General features: G+C 44.6%; 1 protein-coding gene across 2 annotated transcripts in view; it reads left to right on the top strand.

Annotated features, from left to right (window-relative positions):
- Positions 1–941: 941 nt before the first annotated feature.
- The window catches only part of THRB (thyroid hormone receptor beta), a 448,771-nt gene continuing 426,549 nt past the window's right edge, over positions 942–23,163 (top strand). Inside the window, exon 1 of one of the 2 annotated variants that reach the window (XM_073568345.1) lies at positions 942–1,374. The gene's annotated coding sequence lies outside the window, so the exon portion shown is untranslated. Of the gene's footprint in view, positions 1,676–23,163 lie in introns of both variants that reach the window. The other variant, XM_073568354.1, reaches the window with a different exon arrangement.

The raw sequence follows: 23,163 nt of genomic DNA, 5'->3' as shown, positions 1-23,163 counted from the left end.
CTGGTCAACTTTTAACCCTTATAACTTCCAAACAAAAAAAAATTATGCTTCCAAAATTGTGCTGATGTAAAGTAGACATGTGGGAAATGTTATTTATTAAGTAATTTGTGTGACATATCTCTCTGATTTAAGGGCATAAAAATGTAAAGTTTGAAAATTGCAAAATTTTAAACATTTTCACCATATTTCCGTTTTTTTTCTTAAACACAAGTCATTTCGAAGAAATTTTACCACTATCATGAAGTACAATATGTCACGAAAAAACAAATTCAGAATCAGCAGGATCCATTGAAGCGTTCCAGAGTTATAGCCTCATAAAGTGACAGTGGTCAGAACTGTAAAAATTGGCCTGGTCAATAAGCTGCAAAATGGCTCTGTCACTAAGGGGTTAAGAATAACAAAGTCAATGTTTTAGAGTGGCCACCACAAAGCCCTGATCTCAATCATATTGAAAATTTATGGGCAAAGCTGAAAAGGCAAGTGCGAGCAAGGCGACCTATAAACCTGGATCAGTTACACCAGTTTTGTCAGGAGAAATGGGCCCAAATTAAAACCAACTATTGTGAGAAGCTTGTGGAAGGATATCCCAAACGTTTGACCCAAGTCATTCAGTTTAAGGTCAATGGTACCAAATACTAATGAAATGCATGTAAATTTTTGACTTTGCAGCAAGTAATAAACATGCCTTAAAACATTCTCTCGCTCTCATTATTCTGGCATTTTGCAAACATTATTATGGTAATCCTAACTGACCTAAAATGGAAAACGTTTATTCTGATTTCATGTCAGATATTGGGAAAAACATGCATGTGTCTTTTTATATAGTGTATTTAAACTTTTGGTTTCAGCTTATGTGTATATATATATGAGCCCATGTTAGTTACCGGAGGGGGCCGTCACCATGACTGTGTTATTATATATAGATATGATATATACACACACGATCTGGGTGTGTAATAGAAGCAGCGCGCTTTATCTAATGATGACAGAAAGTCGTTTTGCTCAGCCCCTCCATTTGTGTAGCGGCTAGGCATGCAAGGGCCCTGTTACGTAACCCATGGCCGTTCCCTGCACTATTTCTCCCATAGTCGCCATTCTTCCCTCAGGATGTGCGGGCTATGTGGATCACACACGGACCCAGCTTATGCAGCAGAGCCGAGCTCTCGCCGTACAGTATGAGGCAGTGTCTGTACCGATGTGGAGCAGAGGCTGCTGCCTCCTCCTCCTCCTCACACTCCCGCCCTCCCTATCCTTGTTCGTCCTCCCCAGGCAGGGTCATTTCAGGACAAGCCCAGCGCCCTGCTGCAGAATCAGCTGGAGCCGGAGCTTTCCTCCTGCCTGTGCTGCTGCTCGTCCCGTGCATTTGCCTGTCAGGTGAGAGCTCGCCTTCTCTTCCTATGTGCTGATCCCCCGCATAAGAGGCTCCTGCCAGGACACCATGTCTGTGCTGCTCGGCTGGGTAAAGCTGCAGCTCTGCGGGTTGTGCAATGCTCATGTCGTATTATTATAATATCTCTGCTGCTGCTGTAAACTGCTCTGGGTGATTGTCTGCGCTGAGGTGGTTAATGCAGCAATGTGTCATCATGTAGACTCCAGTCATGTGACTCTATCGCATGGTGAGAAGGAGCCACATGCACCGGCTGTGCAGGCAGTGTGCTGCTGACAGCTGACCGAGGTACAGTGCTCAGTGTTGTGTGCAGTGGGTGACATGGGGTGTGTGGGGGGCTGTGTATACATCGCATTTGGGGGTCGTTGCATGGACTTAGTGATATGATGTATTCTGCACTTGTATCACTCAGGGTGCAGTCCTGGGACAAGATGGGGACTGAGAATGGGGCAATATATGTGTTTAGTATGTTTTCTCCATGGATCTATATCTTCTGTATACTGCATTGTCTTCTCTATATACTGATTGGTTACAGGGGGTTTTCAGGGGGAAAAATGTCCAGAAGTGATAGAACTTACTAATATAATTGTACTAGCCCCGATTGTCCGATGCGATCATCCAGTAGTCACGTCATCCTGGGTCCTGGCCATTTTTCTGTGACGGCACAGGACAGTTTTTTGTTTGTTTTTCGGCAGCACGTGACTGGAGCCATGCTTGAGAGAACGCCGGCTGACTGCTTATTCCTGTAATCAGAGTTACAGTATTCCCATGTTCTTGTATGGTAGAATTGTAAAGTGCTTTGTTATAAAAAAAAAAAATAACCTCCCTTCTCAAGAAATGTTTTATTTTTTATGCTATTGTTTGCTGCTTGTTGCCTAGGTTACTGGCCACCGCTGAGGTCTGACAGCAGTGATCCAACATGCACAACGCTTACAAGCTCTTTTCTAGAAAGCTTGTAAGAGCTCCTCCCAAGGTGGCTGAAGCGCACTGATAGATCCCGATCCCGGCGTCAGCTTCAATGTCGCTGCGCTCCTCCAATGCTGCAGAGGCAAAGTCATCTTATAGAGCATTATATTGAGTGCACAGCTCAGGCCAACAGTGCAACAGGGCCACTGGTCCGTACTGTCAATCAAGCAGGAGCACAGCACCCCCTGCCATCAGAAGGAATGGGGCAGTGCTGCTCAATATCTTGAGTCAGCCCCCTTCTCTGTCAATATATCAGCAGTGACAGAGAAGGGGGCTGCCACTGAAATTAGCAGTCAGCTGGGAGCACAGAACTGCAAGCCAAACTCCTGGAGCCCAGGATAGGACCCAGAATAATGCACCTGCCATAGGATCAGGACAATATATTAAGTGATCTGTATAATGTATTGTTTATAGCTAGTTTTTGAGCATTTTTTTCTTCCTGGAACCACTATTTGGGGTCATCTGTACATAAAATGTAACAATTTAGTTGTGAGCTCCAGGATAAAGCTTTGTAGAGTGCTGCGGTATATGTGGGTGCTATATACATAGTAAAACAGGCTTATTTCTGCATTTGTGTGTAGACCTTTATAGACATATTCCAGGCCTATATGGATGCCCAATGGCTACAATACGCCAACACTGCAATAGGCGCAGGAGCGGCCTTTGCACTCGGGCCCTGGAGCTTAGGGGACCCAGAAGGTCCATATGAAAAGAAATATACTGTTAAAGACCTGTGATTTTTTGTGTAGAAATAGCAACTCTTGTCCCTATTTGTATATAGGGCCATATATATGTAATATACTTGTACTTGTCATTAGGTTTATATTACTTATTATCCATTGTAGCATTTCTTAATCTCAGGCTGTGCATTGATGGGGAACAATTCATGTAAAGGTCACGTCACTTTAAGTGATGTAATGACATCCAAGGTGACAAGCGAGAACTCTCGGTAATGTCGTAAACTAGAGATTATATGCCTGGAGTGATCATCTCAGATGCATAGACGATTGCAGTCATAGGGTCAGTGGCAGATAAGTAGAAGCAGTCATCACACAGTAGAGTAGGTCAGCAATCATCTGCCGGCTCTCTGTCAGCGGTGCTGCTTTCGAGGCACCCCGAGTAGGGTCCCCTGCTGCTCCTGAAGGGGTGAACAGTTCAGTGATGCCAGAAAGGATTATGTTTGGATTAACTGAAAAAGAGAAGTTTGTTTTTTTTTATTCCACTTTAGCTTTTCAGAAAAATACAGCCTGTTCTCTGGTCTGAAGAGATTCCTTCATTCTTGATGAAAACATTGGAGGGAGACAGGTCAGATGGAAGAGTGTGCCAGCCAGTCTTTTATTACAGACATTTTCGTGTAAACTAACCCAGTTCTTCCCGTGTCCACCCTCCCGCTCCCTCCCTTCATGGGCATTTACAGACACTTGGGCAGATGCCAACTGGGAAGTTCACAGACTGCAAGTGCTGCTACCTTGTCCTTGTTTGAAATTTCAGGCCTGCACGCTCTGAGATCCCTCACACTCTGAGATCCTGCATGCTCTGAGATCCTGTACGCTTAGAGATCCTGCATGGTCAGAGATCCTGCAGGCGCTGAGATCCTGCTCACTCTGAGATCCTGCTTGCTCTGAGATCCTGTACGCTTAGATGTCAGGCCTGCACGCTCTGAGATCCCTCACACTCTGAGATCCTGCTTGCTGTGAGATCCTGCATGCTCTGAGATCCTGTACGCTTAGAGATCCTGCACGGTCAGAGATCCAACATGCTCAGGGATCTGCTCACTCTGAGATCCTGCATGCTCTGAGATCCTGGATGCTTTGAGATCCTGCACGCTCAGAGATCCAGCTCGCTCTGAGATCCTGCATGCTCTGAGATCCTGCACGCTCAGAGATCCTGCACGCTCAGAGATCCTGCATGCTCTGAGATCCTGGATGCTCTGAGATCCTGGATGCTTTGAGATCCTGTACGCTCAGAGATCCTGCATGCTCTGAGATCCTGCACGCTCGGAAATCCTGCACACTCAGAGATCCTGCACGCTCAGAGATCCTGCTCGCTCTGAGATCCTGCACATTCTGAGATCCTGCACATTCTGAGATCCTGCACGCTCAGAGATCCTGCATGCTCTGAGATTCTTTCTGCACACTTTGAGATCCTGAACGCTCTGAGACCTGCACGTGCTGAGATCCTGCTCACTCTGAGATCCTGCTCGCTCTGTTGTTCTGTTTGATTTACACTTAGCCGCTTACACATCATTTGTGTTGCTATGATAATTTGTTTTTTTCATCTTCTTTTTTTTTTTTTTTACCTCCCTGCTCTCTTACATTAGTCAGACAAAAGCCGGGCCTTTTTTATACCAGGCTTTTCAGGTCATCAATCTCATTAGGATTATCCAGTACTGTCGCTATGTTCCTGAACAGCAGGCTAGAGAATTTCCCCACTCATGTGATCACTTCTGTTGCTCATTTCATTGCCGTTTAATTGCTCGCAAATGAATAGTAATTTATTTTTAACCGCAACGTTGCGTCGGAGACACCAAGTGGAAGTGTTCCTTGGTCAAGAGAACGATGGGCAAACAAAATAATTTATCACTATATATAAAAAAAATTAACATAAGAGTTAATAATTTTGAGAAATCAAAAAACCTAATTTGTTTCAGAAAACTTTTTAAAAAGGTACAAAAACTTAGAACATTAATTTATTTATTACTTTTATGTTATATATTTCTATGTTTAACTGTTTATTGAATAGTATTTTCAGTTTAGTGGCATCTTTTTATGAATGTTGCATAAACAGCATTCCCATGATATTCTCCAAACTAAATCCAAATCTGGGGCAGAAAATATAGGAAAGTGACCTGTGGAAAATTCACTTGCCTGTGGTGTGGTAAGATCCTGCCAGCTAGCTGAGCCCTTTATGACAGTCATTTTTATGATAGTCTCCAGACTACATCTCACTTGCAGACTACAGGCTATAGCCTGTTGACAAGCTGTAAAAGGAGTCAGCTGTATTGAAATTCCAGAAGTGATTCCATTAATAAAATAGGGGATTTCTTTTTAAACTAAAAATACAGAATATTATTTATCATTATATAGAAACACTTTTTGGTAGTGCTCCACCATATACCGGCCCAGACACCTTTACATTTTTATACCAGTTTAATATACTGCATATGCATCCTGTATAAATATGCGTCATATACAAAGTCCTTTACCATTATAGATTTTAATGCAGAGATTTTTTTATTAAAAAAGGACATAATTAGAGTTTGTCAGTCCAAAATGACTGCTCAAATCAAGCACCTGTGCTTGGTGCCTCCTTGACGTGGCCAAATAGTTTGGTGCACCGTCCCATCCACTTGTTTTCCATATATCTCTTTCGGCTCTTTTGTGATTGACAGCTCTGGCGTTACAAGAGCGTATATAGTTAGAAGATAAGTGAAAATATGCACTGAACAATTTGACCATGCCTTGGGTGCAGGATGTGCGTGTGCTTGGCTTGAACAGTCATTTTGTGCAGACATAGTCTCCATAAAGGGGGTATCCGGGACTTTACAAAAAAAATGTACTTAAGAACTAACAGCCTGCAGGGCGCTGTTCTTCGCGGGCACAGAGCAGTCACATACCGCTCCTGCCGGGGATTCAGCTGCCTCTGTTGACGCGACAGGGCAGGACTTCCGTTGTCATTCTGACTGACAGCCGGCTAGTTAGGCAGCTGGGATCCAGCTGTCACTAAGAATGACTTTGGAAGTCCCGCACCGTCGACAGACCGGAGCGGAAAAGAAGTTGCAATTACCTGCCTGTTAGTGCTTAGGTACATTTGTTATTTTTTATGAAGTCCTAGATCAGGGTTCCCCAACTCCAGTCCTGAAGGCCCACCAACAGATCATGTTTTCAGGATTTCCTTTGTATTGCACAAGTGATGCAATTATCACCTAAGGAAATCCTGAAAACATGATCTGTTGGTGGGCCTTGAGGACTGGAGTTGGGGAACCCTGTCCTAGATTATGTAAAGTCCCCTTTAATTATGTTCTGCTAAATATCTTTACATTAAAATATATGACTGTAAAGCACTTTGTCTGCAGTGTATATATTTATACATGATGCATAGTTATTAAACTAGTGTAAAAAAAAACAAAAAACAGTAACGTCTAGAAGGTCAAGACTTCTGGTTTGAACAGTGATTTTGTGCAGATAGACTCCATTACAATTCTATGCCTTAAGGCCCCGTCACACTAGGCGATATCGCTAGCAATATCGCTATAACGTCACTGGTTTTTGTGACGCAGCAGTGATATTGCTAGCGATATCGCTATGTGTGATACTTACCTCCGACCGGCTCCCCCGCTGATTATCGCTGATCGCGCGAGAACATCCTGGACCGTTTCTCGTTGTCAGCTTCCTGTGGCACCAACAAGCGACGCGTGGACGCGGGCGGGAGGACGTCAGGATCACCTCGTCTGACAGGTAAGTAGCGACCCCCGACCCCTGTTATGTCGCTGGTGAGATCTGCCTGTGTGGCAGCTCACTAGCGACCACTTAGCGATGCACCAGCGATCCTGACTGCGTCATATCGCTGGTCAGGATTGCTGGTGCATCGCTAAGTGTGACAGTACCTTAACCCGTTTTTGTCCAAAATGATATGCAAGATAACTTTTGGACCCTAAGGCTAAGGAGTGGCGAAATGGAAAAACAAACAAAAAAGTTTTATTCCGCTCTGCTGCCAGTATTACATCATGTCCCCAGCTCAACATCTAAAATTTGGCCCAAAACACTAAAGAGTCACATAAAGTCAGTTGTGTCATCAGTCTAGTTATACAGTAGATTCATATATAAAGTAATATAAGGATTGGCTCGGCCATTTGACCTTACATAGTTAAAGAGAGGCTATCATTAAAAAAATGACATTGTTTCAATCAGGTTTTTGTGTTAAATGTGTTTTTTTATCTGGGTTTTTTTTTTTCATACAATGATTTTTAATTAAAAATAAAATTAGCAATCTTGCAATTTTCACACTGGCCACTGGGGCTTATTTTTTATTTTCCTATTTCCTGTCCTTTAAAGGGAATCTGTCACCCCATTTTTGCTGTATGAGCTGCGGCCACCGCCATCAGGAGCTTATCGACAGCATTCTGTAATGCTGTAGATAAGCCCCCGATGTAACCTGAAAGATAAGATAAACAAGTTAAATTATACTCACCCGGGATCCGTCCGATGGGTGTCGCGATCCGGTCCGGCGCCTCCCATCTTCATACGATGACGTCCTCCTTCTTACTTCTGCTGCGACTGCTGCGCAGGTGTACTTTATCTGCCCTGTTGAGGGCAGAGCAGAGTACTGCAGTGCGCAGGCGCAGGACCTCTCTGACCTTTCCCGACGCCTGCGCAATGCAGCAGGAGCCAAGCCAGAAGTAAGGAGGAGGACGTCTTCCCTTAAAGATGGGAGGTGCCGGACCGGACCGTGACACCCACCGCACCTGACCCTGCCCCCCGGTGAGTTTAATCTAACGTGTTTTTCTTATCTTTCAGGTTACATCGGAGGCTTATCTACAGCATTACATAATGCTGTAAATAAGCCCCTGATGGCGGTGGCCGCAGCTCATACAGCAAAAATGGGGTGACAGATTCCCTTTAAGGAAGAATTTTCAGCAAGTCTTCTTATCTTCAGAGGCAGAATTACAATGACAGGTAACACTTCTATACAGATAACACCAATAAGCAATGTCCCAGCTGACCCTCATTTTCCTCCCTTCACAATAACTTTTGCACATGCTTATTTGAGAATTCAGTACACATGATCAGGGGGTCTCACCACTTTAGCTCCGAACATGTGTTGTTTCCTGAAGCAACAGGAAATTAGAGTCTAAAAATGCTCCAGTGGCCAGTGTGGAAATTGCAAGATTTCTCTTTTTTTGTTTTTAATACATATTGTGCCAAAAATGTTTAAAACTACTTTTAAGAAAAAAAAAATGTTTAACCAATAGGTCATTTCTGATGATAGCTTCCCTTTAATTAAGTGTTTCTTTAGATTCTCTTGTTTCCTTTAGTTCTGCTACGCTTTTGTTTTTTTAGTCAGTTTTACAAGGACAAGAACATTGATTTAGGTTTCCTTTCCACTTTTTTCATGTTGTTTTTGTGAGCATATAGAAAATCTTCATATATAGTAAAAAAAACAAAATTGAGGTTTAATACATCTCATTCAAAACTTTACAGCTGTGGCTCACTGTTAAAGTCTCTGCCTTCCATGCAACAGGTCGTAAGTGTGAATTGCAGTAGTGGCAAGCTACAAAATGGAGTTGAGAATTATTGAAACATTTAGGAGAACAGTAAGATGCCAAGGGTCGGGTATCAGAACCTGAACTTACATGGGTCCGCTCCTCCCTATTTGTGACTTGCAGGTTATGGTACCTACGGTAATTTTTTTTACGATCTTTAGATATATGTGGAAACCTCACATTTGTCAGGAAAGTGTATTATGTATTGACTCTTTCTGCACATTGTGTAGTTATTATTTACAACAGGACTGGAAGAAGAATAAAAAGGTAATTTAATGAAGATCAGAAAGGTGGAAAATGTGGGTGGGAAATGATCCAATGAAGTTACGGGCCCCAGGCCTGAGGCTGTATCACTGAGCGATTCTAAAGATATTTACTGTTCTGATATCAGCACAGAACGTGTGAAATGTTCTCTAAGGCTGTGTTCACATGCAGCAGTCGTGTTGTGGCTTTCCTTGCACAATCACTTAATCATGGGAAAAAACAGTTGTGTCACCTGCAAGACGGCGTGTCTGATCACAATAGCCTCGCGTTTCTGCAGGTGCAGCAATTGTACGCAGGAACAATTAATATTCCTGTAGGATATGTACCTTCCTTGATTAACTATTATATGTGTTTCTGAGAGTGAGTGCAGGAACGTTCTAGATGACCGAGTGCTACCATAGTTGCGACTCTTTGGGTTCTGAGTTATGGTACATTACATAGAGTGGGCATGTCTGTTTGTCTCTATGCCCCTTCTAAAGAATAGTTTGGTATTGAGACATTTTATCCACAGGCCTGTAAAAATATAAAAATAATGATGTGGTTATTATTAATCCCCTCATGGCATGGTGATATTAGATTTTTTTTCCGTTTTCATTTTTTCTGCCAAGAGCCATATTTTTTTTATTGTGGGACGAGTTGTACTTTTGAATGACACCATTGATTTTACAATATAGTGTACTGAGCAGCGGGAAAAAAATACAAGTGTGTTGAAATTACAAAAAAGTGCAATTCCACAATTGTTTTTTATTTACCATGTTCACTATATGGTAAAACTGACCTGGCAATATGATTCCCCAGGGCAATAAGAATACATAGATGTAAGAAGGTGGAACTAAAAGGGCTGCATCCTCTGTTTCCGGGGGGGAAAGCTTGAGGGAGCCGGACCAACCTCTGAACCCAGGAGGGCGCGGACAGCCAGAAAAGGGTGCGCAGCATTGGAGGCAAAGAAAGAGCACGCGAAGCAGGGGAGTCTGGCACCAGCGGAGAGCAGTGCAGAGGGTAGCGCAGTGAGCAGCGCGCAGAGCGGTGAGCGACGCGCTCTGCTTCCCCCACCACAGAGGACTGGCTTGGCAATGGACCATATAGAAGGAGCCTCCGCTGCCTACAGAGCAGAACCATGCCAGCAGAGAGGGCCATGCCAGCAGAGCCGTGCAGAGCCGTGCAGAGCAGAGTCATGCAGAGTAGAGCCGTGTGGAGCAGAGCCGTGCCAGCAGAGCAGAGCCAAGCCGGGTACAGCAGCAGCCAGGGAGAGGAGTGCCCTGTCCGGGGAGCACCAGCGCCACACAGACCAGTGACTGCTGTTGCCTGCCGTCAACAGCAGGGACCAGAGCGAAAGAGACGGGCAGTGTGTGACCGGTGACCGTCATAAAGCCAGGTGCCAGACGCTTCAGTATCGTGAGTATCGTGTGCGGGCTGCCTGAAAGAGACCGGGAGCATGACCATTATCCACACCCCGACTGTGCTAGAGAATACCTGCCCAGACACATTTGACCTGACTTTACCAGCGCATATATTGTGGAGCCACGCTGGTCTTGTATAGTACTGTGGCCCTCACCGTTTTTTAGCCACTACAGTATATGGACTAGGACAGTGGAAGGTACCGGAGACCGACCACTGTCACCAGAAGACAGGGTATTGTCATTTGCCGGACCCCACTAGAGAAGACACTGCACCCGCCGTTGCCAGCGTTATTGAGTTCGCAGCAGGAGCTGCAGTGTTAGGACTTCCTGATACGATTGATACCAAACTGTCGTTACTTGAACCATTGTACTTCATTTAGCCATTTATACTGTTTGACCCTTTACCTCCCTACGTGGAGTATTCCCCTGTAAATAAACTTGTTAACCCTTGCACTGCCTTCCGTCCGTCCCTGCGATTTCTACATAGATACCAAACATGAAAACATTTTTCTAAATTTGGAAATTAAAAAAAATATACTGTATATATTGCTCTTGTCGGCATTATTCGAGACCTGTAACTTTTTCATTTTTCGTTATATGGGGCTGTGTGGGGGCTTATTTTTTTTTGTGCCCTGAGCTTAAGTTTTTACTGATATCATTTTGGGGTAAATATGATGTTTTCACTGCCTCTTATTGCATTTTATTGCAATGTTGTGGTGTCTGAAAAAAAACATAATTTTGCCATTTTGATTTTTTTTCTCTTTGCCCTGTTTTCCAATCGGTTTAATTTACTTTATATTTTTATAGATTGGACTTTTACGAACGCAGCGATAGCAAATATGTGTATTTTTATTGTTTTGTGTTTTTTTTAAATTTTTTTTCCTATTTTTAAAAACTTATTTTAAAACTTCTTACTGTATGTAATAGTTCCCATAGGGGGCTTGAAGCTGCGATCATCTGATCGCTTGTGCTGTACATTGCCGGGCTTCAGCACTTCTCTGTATAGAGAAAATCACAATCTCCTATGAACGACAGCCACGGGCTAGCTTTCACAGGAGAAACGTAATGACAGGGTTCATCAACAAACTCCCTGGATGTCATGACAATCCATCGGTGTCCTACGATTACTTCACAGGTGCACCGATGGGCATGTGGAATGACACGTCCTCTGCCAAGTCATATTTAATGCCGCTGTCAGAGATTAACAGCAGCATTTAACAGGTTATCAGCCACCGGCGGAGCTCTGTTCCACCAGTGGCTGTTAAAGGCACATGACGGCCGATTAAATCAGCCATCATCTGCCAGGAAAGATGAGGGTTTGGCATGCAAGCCCGCATCAAAGGCAGGGGCATGGGATATGCCGTACATGTATGTCATATGTCATGAAGGGTTTAAAGGCACAAATATGACCTTTTTACTGGAAGAAGGTTTAATTATCATCACAGATACGATTCTTTACAGTAAGAGCAGTGAGTCTATGGAACTCTCTGCCACAGCATGCTGTAATGGTTGACTCACTACCAAAGCACAATGAAGGAATTTTTCCCCTAACATGGGGCTTTTAGCTTCTCCCTATGTTTTTTTTTGTCTTATTCTGTATGTTAAATCTTAGGTTGAACTTGATGGACTTACGTCTACATTTGACCTTAAAACCTATGAAACTATTTTAACAATCAGAGACATCTCATTCTCATTTTTTAATGACCATGAATGTTAAAGTCCCGGGCAACCCCTTTAAGATAAGTATGGCACCTACAGTAAGTGTTTTATCAAAAGATTATGGTGCACGATCCCCATTATGTTCTTGCTATTGCTTGTAAAGGATTTCCTCCTTTAATCAAGTTTTTCCTCCTTTTCACAAGTGCACAGTGAGGCGGGTCAGGTCTGGGAAGCCTCATGAATATGCAGATATAAACGTAGGATGATATTGGACGCAGTACAGATTGCTTCTATTAACTAGACAAAATAAAAGAGGACATCAAACTCCTGCAGGAAGGACAGCTGGTTTATACTAGATGGTTTTTCTGCATTGCAGCTGATGAGGACGGATGATCCTCCTGACGTTATTAACGTGAAACATATGAGTTTCTTGTGTTTGATTAATAACAGGCTGGTAATTATATAAACAGGAGAAAAGCCGTCTGTGTTAGGTTTATTTGTAGTAAGCAATTGATTGTGATACACTGCAGAGTACAGGAATACAGTTCATGGTTCTAAACGTGGCTGTTGACATTTTATTATAGGGATATCCCAGGTAGAACAAGTGATCACATATCATTAGGATTGATGATAACTTCCGGATTGGTGGAAGCCCAACTGCTGGGACCCATAGATCACCAGTACGGGGCATTTATCCCCAAAAGAATAGAATGATGCAGCAGTTCAAATGTCTGACCGCTCATTCATTCTCTAAGACTGCCAGAGTGCTATACTCGACTTTCTCCAGCAGTCCCATAAGAGTGAACGGAGCAGCAGTTGTGTGTGCCCGCTGCCTCTTCATGCTTAGGCCTCTTTCACACATCAGTTTTTTGGCGTCAGTCTCAATCCGGCAGTTTTAGAAAAAAACGGATCCGTCGCAGATTGTGAAAAACTGATGCGACGGATTTTGTTTTTTCTCCGGATCCGACTGCCCTACCTGGTAATAGTAATTGGAGCATAAGCAGTTTAAAAAACGGAATCCGTCACTGGATTCCGTCATTTGACGGACAGCGACGGATCCGGCGCCCATAGGCTTCCATTCTAGCAAACGACGGATGGCGCCAGATCCGTCACTGTCCGACTTTTCGACGGAGGCAAAAAACATTACTTTGTCCGTCGTCTCTGGCCACCGGACACAAAATTTCCGACGGATCTGGCAAACGACGGATGAGGCCATCCGTCGCAGTCCGTTGCTAATACAAGTCTATGAGAAATAAACGGATCCCGCGGCATCATTTGCCGGATCCGTTTTTTTCTAAAACTGCTGGATTGCGACTGACGGCAAAAAACTGATGTGTGAAAGACGCCTAAGGGGGATAAGAGTGTCCTATTCCCATGATCAGAGGGGAGCTCAGCAGTCAGAAGGTATAGGTGATACATGCTAACCAGAAATACCCCTAGGAACATTTTTGATTGCTTTAATGTATCCAAAATAAAAGCAATGGAACTTTGGAAATATTGTACATTTTTGTGTATGCAGCCCCTATGCAGACTCATAGGTCTGATCCTGTAGACATACTGTACACCATATTAAAAACAGTAACAGAAATAAATTGCAAATATTCTAAAATAAAAAAAACAAAAAAACAGAATATTCACTAGTATCCCGATCCCAGCAGTGATGACAGTAAGCATGGTACATGATTGCGGAAGTCAATGATGGGCTGCAGTGATCACGTGGTGATATGACTGGCAGTTGAAAATAGACCAGCAGAAGACTATCACACATTGTACACTAGATTGGTTTTGTTTTTTTAGTTAGCTCTTGGACAACCCTTTTAGTGCTCGTGCATTGTGACAGATTTTTGTATGCTTTCACGTTAGGGCTCATTCAAACGTCAGTTTATCTCATACAAGCTCTATCCTTGGTTTTTACAGATAGAACTTGTACCTATTATAATCTGTGGGGTTGTTCACTTGTCCATGTTTTCTTGTAGACTGAGTGGTCGGCACAAAATCAAGTAGACATGACCGATATGGATCAGAGTCTCATATCGAACTTGTCAATGCAAGTCCGTGCTGTGTTCTTAATTGGGCTTTAATTCTTGTTCTGATAGCACTCATGTAATGAGAATTGTTCTTAAACTACGTAACTCAACACACACTGTGTGGACAAAAGTATTGGGACACCTACACAGTAGACCTACAGTTTTTATGACCGTCCATTCTAAATTCTTAGGCATTAATATGGGGTTGTTCCTCCCTCTGTAGCTTCTACTCTTCTGGGACAGCTTTCTACAAGATTTTGGACTGTGTCTGTGGGAACTTTTGCCTCTTCATCCAGAAACTGGTGTTGGACAAGAGGGTTTGACTTGCATTCTCCCTTCTAGTTCATCTGAAAGATGTTCTGTGTTGGCCGGTCGAGTTCTTCTACTCCACACTCACACAATTATGCCTTTATGGACTTTGTTTTGGGATGACAGCAAAAAAAGCTGCGCTATCATATTGAGGGAAAACATCCCTGATGAGCTGTGTTCCAACGTTGCTTGATCATTGTGTTTATTAGACTTTTTTGTTTGGGAAATTTGCTGCATTAATAGTTCAAATAAAGCGGATGTGTTTCACAAAACCTCATGACCTGTAGGAAGCCTGAAAAAAAATGCCGATAGAATCAGAATTTTTTTCATCAGTGCATCAAATCTGCACCAAAGACACATCAAAAAGCATAAAAAACGCAATAAACCGAGCAGCTTACTGTAGCAGAACACATGCTGAAAACACATTGTTTCCACATGTGGGGATATGGCCTCACGCTGCACGGAGAGGACATACATCACAGCTTTCAGTACATTTTCATTACTATATAAATAGCAATCATACTAGGAACACAGATGACACACTTTGGTGAAACTGAAAGTCAGTGGAAAGGGTTAGACCGGGCTACTGGGTCTAAGAAAGTGACTAATGCATATGCTTATCAGATCTATTAGCTTTAAGCCTCCTTTATCATATTAAGCACACAGTTTCTCAGTCAGAAGCCAATACATTACCAATACATTAAGGCTCAGGGTGATTTCACATTTCGCTTTCTCCATGTTCATGGGTCCAGTCAGGGTTTATGTCCGAACTTCCCCCTGCAAAACAGGATTCAGACATAAGCACGTAGGGGGCCTAAAGGTGCCGACAGAGCGCACGTTCGCTCATTTTCGGGTGTATATGCCTACTGGTGGCGGACAGACTGCATCTGGGTGTCCATCTCCAGGAGGCGGACGCGCTCCAAAATGATGCACGACAGAGCTCACGTTCGCTCTGCCTGCACCATTACAGTCTGTGGCCCCGTTGGTGCATACTCCATAATCTTGTTTGGTGGGGATTTGGATACAAGCCCCTACTGGACCAACGAATGAGTTCCAGAACGCAGTGTGAAAGCACCCACACACAAAAGTCATCTCACAATCATCACAATATTTGTCCAAGTACAACCCAGGAAATTATCCTAAGAGCATAAAAACAAGTTGTAGCCAGTCATCTGAGGGCAGACTTGTGATATACTGTCAATTTATAACAATTACATGGTTTGCAAAGCTGCAATTGTTCATATACCTGCAGTACTTAAATACCAGTGCAGTTTTACAAATAAGCAGCCTTTCCCAGGACCATATACAGGATATTTCCCCATTAAAGGCCCATTTACAATCAGTAATTATCATCATGATTCCGTCATTTCCAAGCAATTATCATGATCCTTGGTCAGCATTAACAATAGAAATATGCACTCTACAATAAATGTACCATAATACTATCAAATTATCAGTGGTAAGACTGATACATGTACCGTATGTTAGCACATAGGAATATGTAATCTCGGCATTGCTGCAATCTCGACCCCTTCCAAGTCAGTCTTAGGCTACATTCACACTTGCGTTTTTTTGCGCTGCGCACCGTGCGCAGTGCAAACGCACATAAAAAATGCATCATGTGTTTGTGTGCTTTTTTTTGCAGTTTTGAGCATGTTTTAAAAAAAACCGCATGCTTTTTTTGCGCTGACGTGCGCACTACTATGCGCACGTCAGCACACCCATAGACTATAATGGGTGTTTGGGTGAAAAAAAGACGCATTGCGTGCGCATGCGTTTTTTGGGGACAAGTCGGACGCACAAAAAATGCAACAAGATGCATTTTGTGCGCCCGAGCGCACACTACAAAAAAATGCATGCGCGTACAAACGCATGTGTATGCGCACCCATGTAATGTATAGGAAAAAAAATGCATGCGCGTACAAACGCATGTGTATGCGCACCCATGTAATGTATAGGAAAAAAAATGCATGCGTTTTTTTGCGCAAAAAACAAGCGCAAAAAACGCAAGTGTGAAACCAGCCTTATCGCCCATTTACACTGCGCAGTAATAACAGACAGGCATACCTAAGGTACTGTCACACTTAGCGATGTACCAGCGATCCCGACCAGCGATATGACGCGGTCAGGATCGCTGGTACATCGCTAAGTGGTCGCTAGTGAGCTGCCACACAGGCAGATCTCACTAGCGACATCGCGGGGGTCGGGGGTCGCTACTTACCTGTCACACTAGGCGATCCTGACGTCCCCCCGCCCGGCTCCACGCGTCGCTCGTCTCTCCACAGGAAGCGCCGCAGGAAGCTGACGACGAGAAACGGTCCTGGACGTTCTCGCGCGATCAGCGATAACCAGAGGGGGAGCCGGTCGTAGGTAAGTATCAGACACAGCGATGTCGCTAGCAATATCGCTATAACGTCACAAGTTATAGCGATATCTCTTAGTGTGACAGGCCCTTTAGGAACGATAACAGGCAGTATTAACAGACTGACAATCTCCTGATGAATGAGTAAAAGATCATTGTTGCCGTACAAAACATCTTTGTTCTCAGACGTGCACTGACCGATCTGTAATATATTGCTTGGTGTGTGTATGCGGCTGTTGTTCTTGGCAGCATGAGTCCTGTTAAAAATGGATGGTGCGCTGTATACAGTAACCACACATTGAACATTGTATTACAATCAATGAGTGCACGATTGATGACAAGTCGGCCTGTATAAACTGGCTATTCAACGGCTGCCAAATGGCAAGCATGTTGCAGTCCGGTGGTCTTTTACCAGCACTTAGTGGTCTCATATACTTATTAAAATTAAACAAGACATTTTTGTTACTAAGGGCCTAATAGCTAACAGGCAGTCAGTTGTTAACTGCCTGCATGTTCTACCCAGCACTAGCGCAGAGCAGTTACCGACCTCTCCTGCTGGTCTTTTTAGCTGCTACACATCAATCAACAGAGCTGCTGATCTCCTTCCGGGCTGCTCTGTCAGTGATGCCTGACTTAAGACTTTCGACATCAAGCTGATTGACAGATGTCTCCCCACAGTTAGGCATTCGGGAGCTAGCTGTCAATCAGCATGACACCAACAGTCAAACACCGTCAACAGAGCAGTGTGGAATAGAAGCCGCTGCTCTGACGACACAATGTCAGCGGAAGCCACTGAACCTCCGGCAGGAGTGGTCTATGACCGTTCTGTGTTGGCATAGATCGGCATCAGACACAGTTGGCAACTACTTGCCCAAAAGTACTTAGATACATAGTAAAAAAAAAAATTGTCCTGATGACCCCTTTAAGTTGGACAAACCCAGTAGACTCATCAGCTAGTTGTAAGCTTGCAAGCAGGGCCCTCATTCCTCTTGGTATCTGTTATGATCTATGTGATTATTGTTATGCTTAATGTCTATCGTCTGTAGAAGTCCCCTCTGAAATGTAAAGTCCTGCGGAATATGTCGGCGCTATAGAAATAAAATTTATTATTATTATTAATTTATTATTATATAACAGTCTCTATAGATACACTATAGACTATAGAGACTGCAGGCACTAGCACTGGGTCCTCTTTCACCAGAAGCTGATCAGAGGGTCGTTCACTGTCCTCCACTAAGTTGAATTCCTATCCAGCGTCTTGTGCCGTCATGGGCTAAACATTGCCCCTTAGAGGGTCCGCTCCTCCTATGACTGCTCAGCACAGAGTTTCAATGACTGTCCAGTGCCACTTCATAGTGCTATGGCGCGGCATAGGATAGGGGTTGAAGGAAAAAATGCTAATATTTTTTAAAAGTAGCTGGCACAGCCCTCCTTATCCTAGTGGTAAATCTTACTTGGTTCATTTATTGCACTACATTCACACAGACCATGAACATTTAGTTATGAACATATGGCAGCTTCTCAGTAAACTACAAAAATCTAGTTGTCATCTGACCATATAGGATTTTTTCAGGTTAGTGACACAGCAGAGGTATTTGCAGAATTTTGAGATATAACTTGGCAGTGATGTTCATGATGGATTATAGTGGAGACAGTATGGCTGACAGAATACCCGATAGTAATAAGTTATAGTAGCCAAGCACATAAAACTGATTGGGGCCAGGATTAGTGTTTTCACAGTGTCAATAGAGAGGTGAGGGCAAATGAGGGACATAATCTTTGGGTGACACTGAAAAGATTTCACAATGAACTGAAAGTAAGGTGTAATCACATATAACTTCAAGAAATCATGCCTTGGGTTCAGAAAGGAGTTTTGCTGAGAGAAATGGGAACATCTGGTTTAGGTGTATAAGAAGATTGAGGAAACAGAAGGATCTCAGTTTTAGAGAAAGTATACCTTAGGTTAAAAAAAACAGCTGATAGACCCTGATGCCTGGATAGTAGAAGTAAGTCCATATTTGTAACATCAGAGACAATGTCTCTGAAAATGCTTCGGGAACGCCTACCAAACAGGTGATTTTGCTAGTGGAAGCCTTGCCTTATTCACAGAATCACTCTAGATGTTCATAAATAAGAGCATTCCACCTTTTATGATGTCCATATAACCTAATGGGCAAGGGTTGTCGAAGGTGCAACTAGAAGATACATTGAGGGATAGGCCCACAGGTCCCAAAAATTAAGAGAATTGGTAGGCTTGGCAATTGAGAACATGATTGCAGCTGTTTTAGGAGAATTTAAGGCAGGGTTCTGATATTGCTGTGTAGCTAAGAACCAAGCTGTAAAATCTTCCGGTTTTACAGCAAATCAGTCTGAAGTACATGATTTTTGCGATGGGCTGGGCCTATTGTCAGATAGTCGATCATCAGCACTTCCAACGGGGCTGAGGTCACAAATGTTTGTTCGGGGGCTCTCTGCTCCGGAGGTTTGGACAGCTCGCAGCTCCTACAGTGCCTTCACACCTCTTCAACCGCCGTCTTCAGCAGGGGGTGATAAAGCAGTTTCTGCAACCACTGAAAGGTCTTCTGGCCGAAGTGAGCCCCTCTCTCATGTGCATCCGTGGCCACTTGATGCAGCAGTGCTTCCGGGATAACGACTTGCCAAGTGACGGACAGGGCCCGCTGCAACAGAATCTTCCTGCACAGCAAACCGTCTCTCAGGTGGAGCCTCTCCCATTTGCGAAGAATTTGCAGTGTCCCAGGAGATAGGGCCTCTCATTCTTGCAGGGCAGCTGCTTGAGGGCCACCCACTGACGAATTTGGGCGAGCTCTCCCTCTTAATGCTGAACCCGCACCCACTCGTCATGGGGCTGTCCTAACATATTTTCTTGTGGGTCTTCTCGAGCTTGCTCCCTCATAGCTGTCAACGTCCTGACAGAGCCTCGAAACTCAGGAACTTCTTCAGCCTCAAAGTCTTCGCATCTATTAGAGCCGGGCTTCTCATATGTCACTCTGGATAATACATCTGCATGTGTATTTTCATTTCCCCCTTGTAAGCAATTTTATACCAGTATTTGGCCATTTTGCCCACTCAGCGCTTCTCCAGGGCCCCTAACTTCGTGTTCTCCAGATGAACCAGGGGGTTATTATTGGTGCGCACCAGAACGTCATACCCAGACAGGTACTCTGCAAACTTCTCTGTCATGGCCCACACTAACAACTTTAACTTGAACGAGCTGTAATTGTCCGGATTCCGTTCGGAGTCATGGAGAGAACGTCTCGTGTAAGCTATCACCTGCTCTTTTCTGTCTTGAACCTGCAACAGCACAGCTCCGAGCCCATGCAAGCTTCCATCAGTATGGAGAATGAAGGGTAGAGAGAAATTGGCATAGGCCAGGACTGGTGCTACCGTCAGAGCAATTTTCAAGGCTTTGAACACTTTCTCCCTGTCAATTCCAAGAAGACTTGCACATCTTTCTCGGTCTTCGGAATGGGCCAATCCTGCACTGCTGCAATCTTCTCACGGGATGGCCTTACACCTTCCGCAGAGACCACATGTCCCAGGTACTCAATCTGAGTGCAAAACAGGTGACACTTGGAAAGATTTACCCTCAGCCCATGTTTCTGAAGCCGACTTAATACTTGTTCCAGACTCTGCAAATACTCTTCGAACGTGGCGGCATACACAATTATATCATCCAGATAAATGAGGGTGGCTTCAAAGTTTAGATCTCCCAAACATCTCTCCATGAGTCACTGAAAAGTACCAGGGGCATTAGCCAGACCGAACGGCATTCAGTTGAACTCAAACAGACCCATGAGTAGTATAAAGGCCATCTTCACTTAGTCGTATTCTGACATCGGTACTTGCCAATAACCACTAGACAGATCAAGCGTGGAGAAGTATCTCGCATTTCCCAGTGCAGACAAGGATTCCGCTATACGGGGTAATGGATATGAATCTCGCACAGTGCAGGCATTTAGGTTGCGATAGTCCACACAGAACCAGAGAGAGCAGACTTCTTTTCGCAGTAGGACGATGGGAGCAGGCAACGGTCTTTTACTTTCTCAAATGACAGCAGTCTGAAGCATCTGTGTGAGCATCCCTTTCACCTCCTGATACATTTGTGGAGGAATTTGGCAGTAGCATTCTCTCACAGGCGCAGCATTACTTGTTAGAGTCTCATGTGTGATTGCAGTCATACAGCCGAAATCATCCTCATGTCTTGATAGCGTCCCAGTAAAGCTTCCACCTACTCTGCCTGTTGCGGAATGAGTTCCACCAATTCAGCCCGTGTTTGTTTGAGAATGCGACGCCCCCTTTGCTGCTGTTGGGGTTCTGACACTGGGACTGTCTCCACATCTGCAGTCCATGGGTCTTCCCTTTTTTACACTCAATTGGACGGACTGTGGTTGTATTAGTTCCTCTGGCATGCCTACAATTTGCGCTATTTCGCTCTTGGGGGAAGCATCAGGGTGTCCTCCTACAAATTTACGCACAACACGGGTACCGTTCCATTGCGTACTGTAGCCAGGGTCTGTGCAACTGGGAGTCCCGATGGTAAATTCTGCATGGTAGCTGATTATAGCTGTACCTCAACCCTCTCCAGCAGAGTTCAAGCTCGGACAGGTAGCAAGAGTACACTTTGCCCCAGTGGTATGACAAGATTGGGTGAAGCCGGAATGATTACTTAGTCAGTCAAAGAGAAACATCCGGCACTGTCCCTGAGGAAGAAATACTCGTAAAGTCACTTATAACCGCTATCAGTGTGACACCTGTAACCCTTGCTGAACGGGTGCTCTATCCATGTGAAGAAAAAGCATGAACTATCATAGTAGAAAAAGACAGCAGGATGGCACTCACCGTTCTCTTGAAATGATTCACTTTATTTCATGTTAATAAAGCATAGGCAATGGCACGGGAGAAATGCAAAAAGACGGACGACAGCCGTTTCGTGCACAATGCACTTCAACAGGTCCCATGGCTGTCTTTTTCTACTAGGAATGATCACTTTTCCCAGCACTTTTCCATCACGGGAGACCTCCTGCGCCTGGGCTGTCTGGATCAGTTGTTGAAAAACTCTTCTCTGGGGCGTCCATGGGCTCCACTGTTTCAGGAACATGTCCGGAGACTCAATAATTAGAAGGCTTCCAAACTCCCTAAGCACATTCATACCTAGAGTGACCGTATGTTCACGCTCTGTGTCGCCTGCGGTTAACACCACCCCCTTGCGGCCCAAGTCTTTGCCGCAGACCCTGATCTGCATCCACGCCACCCCTGCGACCGGGATGGGCAGATGATTAGCAACCATCAACTTTATCACTGGCACCCACTTAGGCCTTTTTGCTTCAGGGAAGTGTCGTAGTTACTTGAGAGCCCATATCTACCAGGCAGCGGACGGCCCGACCATCCACTTCGGCCCAGACTAAAAGGCACACTGAAACTAAATTGGTGGGACTTCTGGTTCTCATTTCTGGATTTTCTGGCTCCTGGCGGCATCCACCAGCCTCGGAGCCTTCTAGTTTAACGGGCGGTGCTGGAGCAGCCGTCCTCATTGTGGCAATCCGGGGCCACATGCCCCAGCTCTCCGCAGAGATAACATGTAGGGGGCTCTTCCCGATGGAACACTCTTCCACACCATCATGGTTCTGAGAGAGTTCTACTCCTGGATGAACTTAGCGAGGTCACCTTCCTTTTGGTTTCAGTCAGATCTTCCCGCATGACTTGGATCTCCTTCCGCAAGTCTTCCACCCATCCTGGTTCGGTGATTAAGTTCACAAACACCTCCCCGCTCCGAACCTTCACCGCCGGGATTGTCACACCCTGCTACTGTTCATGCGCACGCGCCTCGCCTCTAGTCTCTACAAAGGTCATGCGTGGGCTCACTCGCAGGGCCTGTTTTAACAGCGCGTCTCTCATCCCGGTCACTAACTGGTCTCGAAGCACTACGTCAGTCGGCCCTACTCCCACACCGTCTTTCCTGACTATGGCCGCGTTGATCTCTTGTAATACATTCATGTACTATGTCACCGTCTCCCCCTCTCTTTGAACCCGGCCAAATAGCCACATGTGCAATTCCCCTATATCTGCGGGGTCCCCATAAGTCTCCTCCAGTATGCGCAATACTTTGTCAAATGTATCCCGTTCTCGAGGGGGTCGCAGTATAACTGAATCCCTCGCCTCTCCCTCCAAAGCCATCATGGCGACCTCCGCCTGCAGGTTGGGAACCATAGTGTGCATTCGCATCATCCTTCTAATCCGCTCAGTCCAGCTCCACAACATGGTGTTATTCCTATTGAACTTTGGAAGATTGCTCAACATTGCCCCCAGGGAGATACTGGACCTAGGTCCCTCCCCAGACTCTTGGTGTGCCTCATCCATACGGGTAGACTTCATCCTGCCGACTACGCCAAGTGTAGGATACAGCAGGAACGCGGGATGCAATAACAGTCAAGGGGGTTTAATAATACAAGTAAGGGGTTTAATAATGCAGAGAGAATTGGGGAAAATGGCTTACTTCAGTGGGGTAT

This window comes from Dendrobates tinctorius, unplaced genomic scaffold (assembly GCF_039654945.1).
Source record: "Dendrobates tinctorius isolate UK_male_01 unplaced genomic scaffold, ASM3965494v1 ptg000005l, whole genome shotgun sequence".
Lineage (NCBI taxonomy): Eukaryota > Metazoa > Chordata > Amphibia > Anura > Dendrobatidae > Dendrobates > Dendrobates tinctorius.
This window is presented reverse-complemented; position numbering and strand designations above follow the sequence as displayed.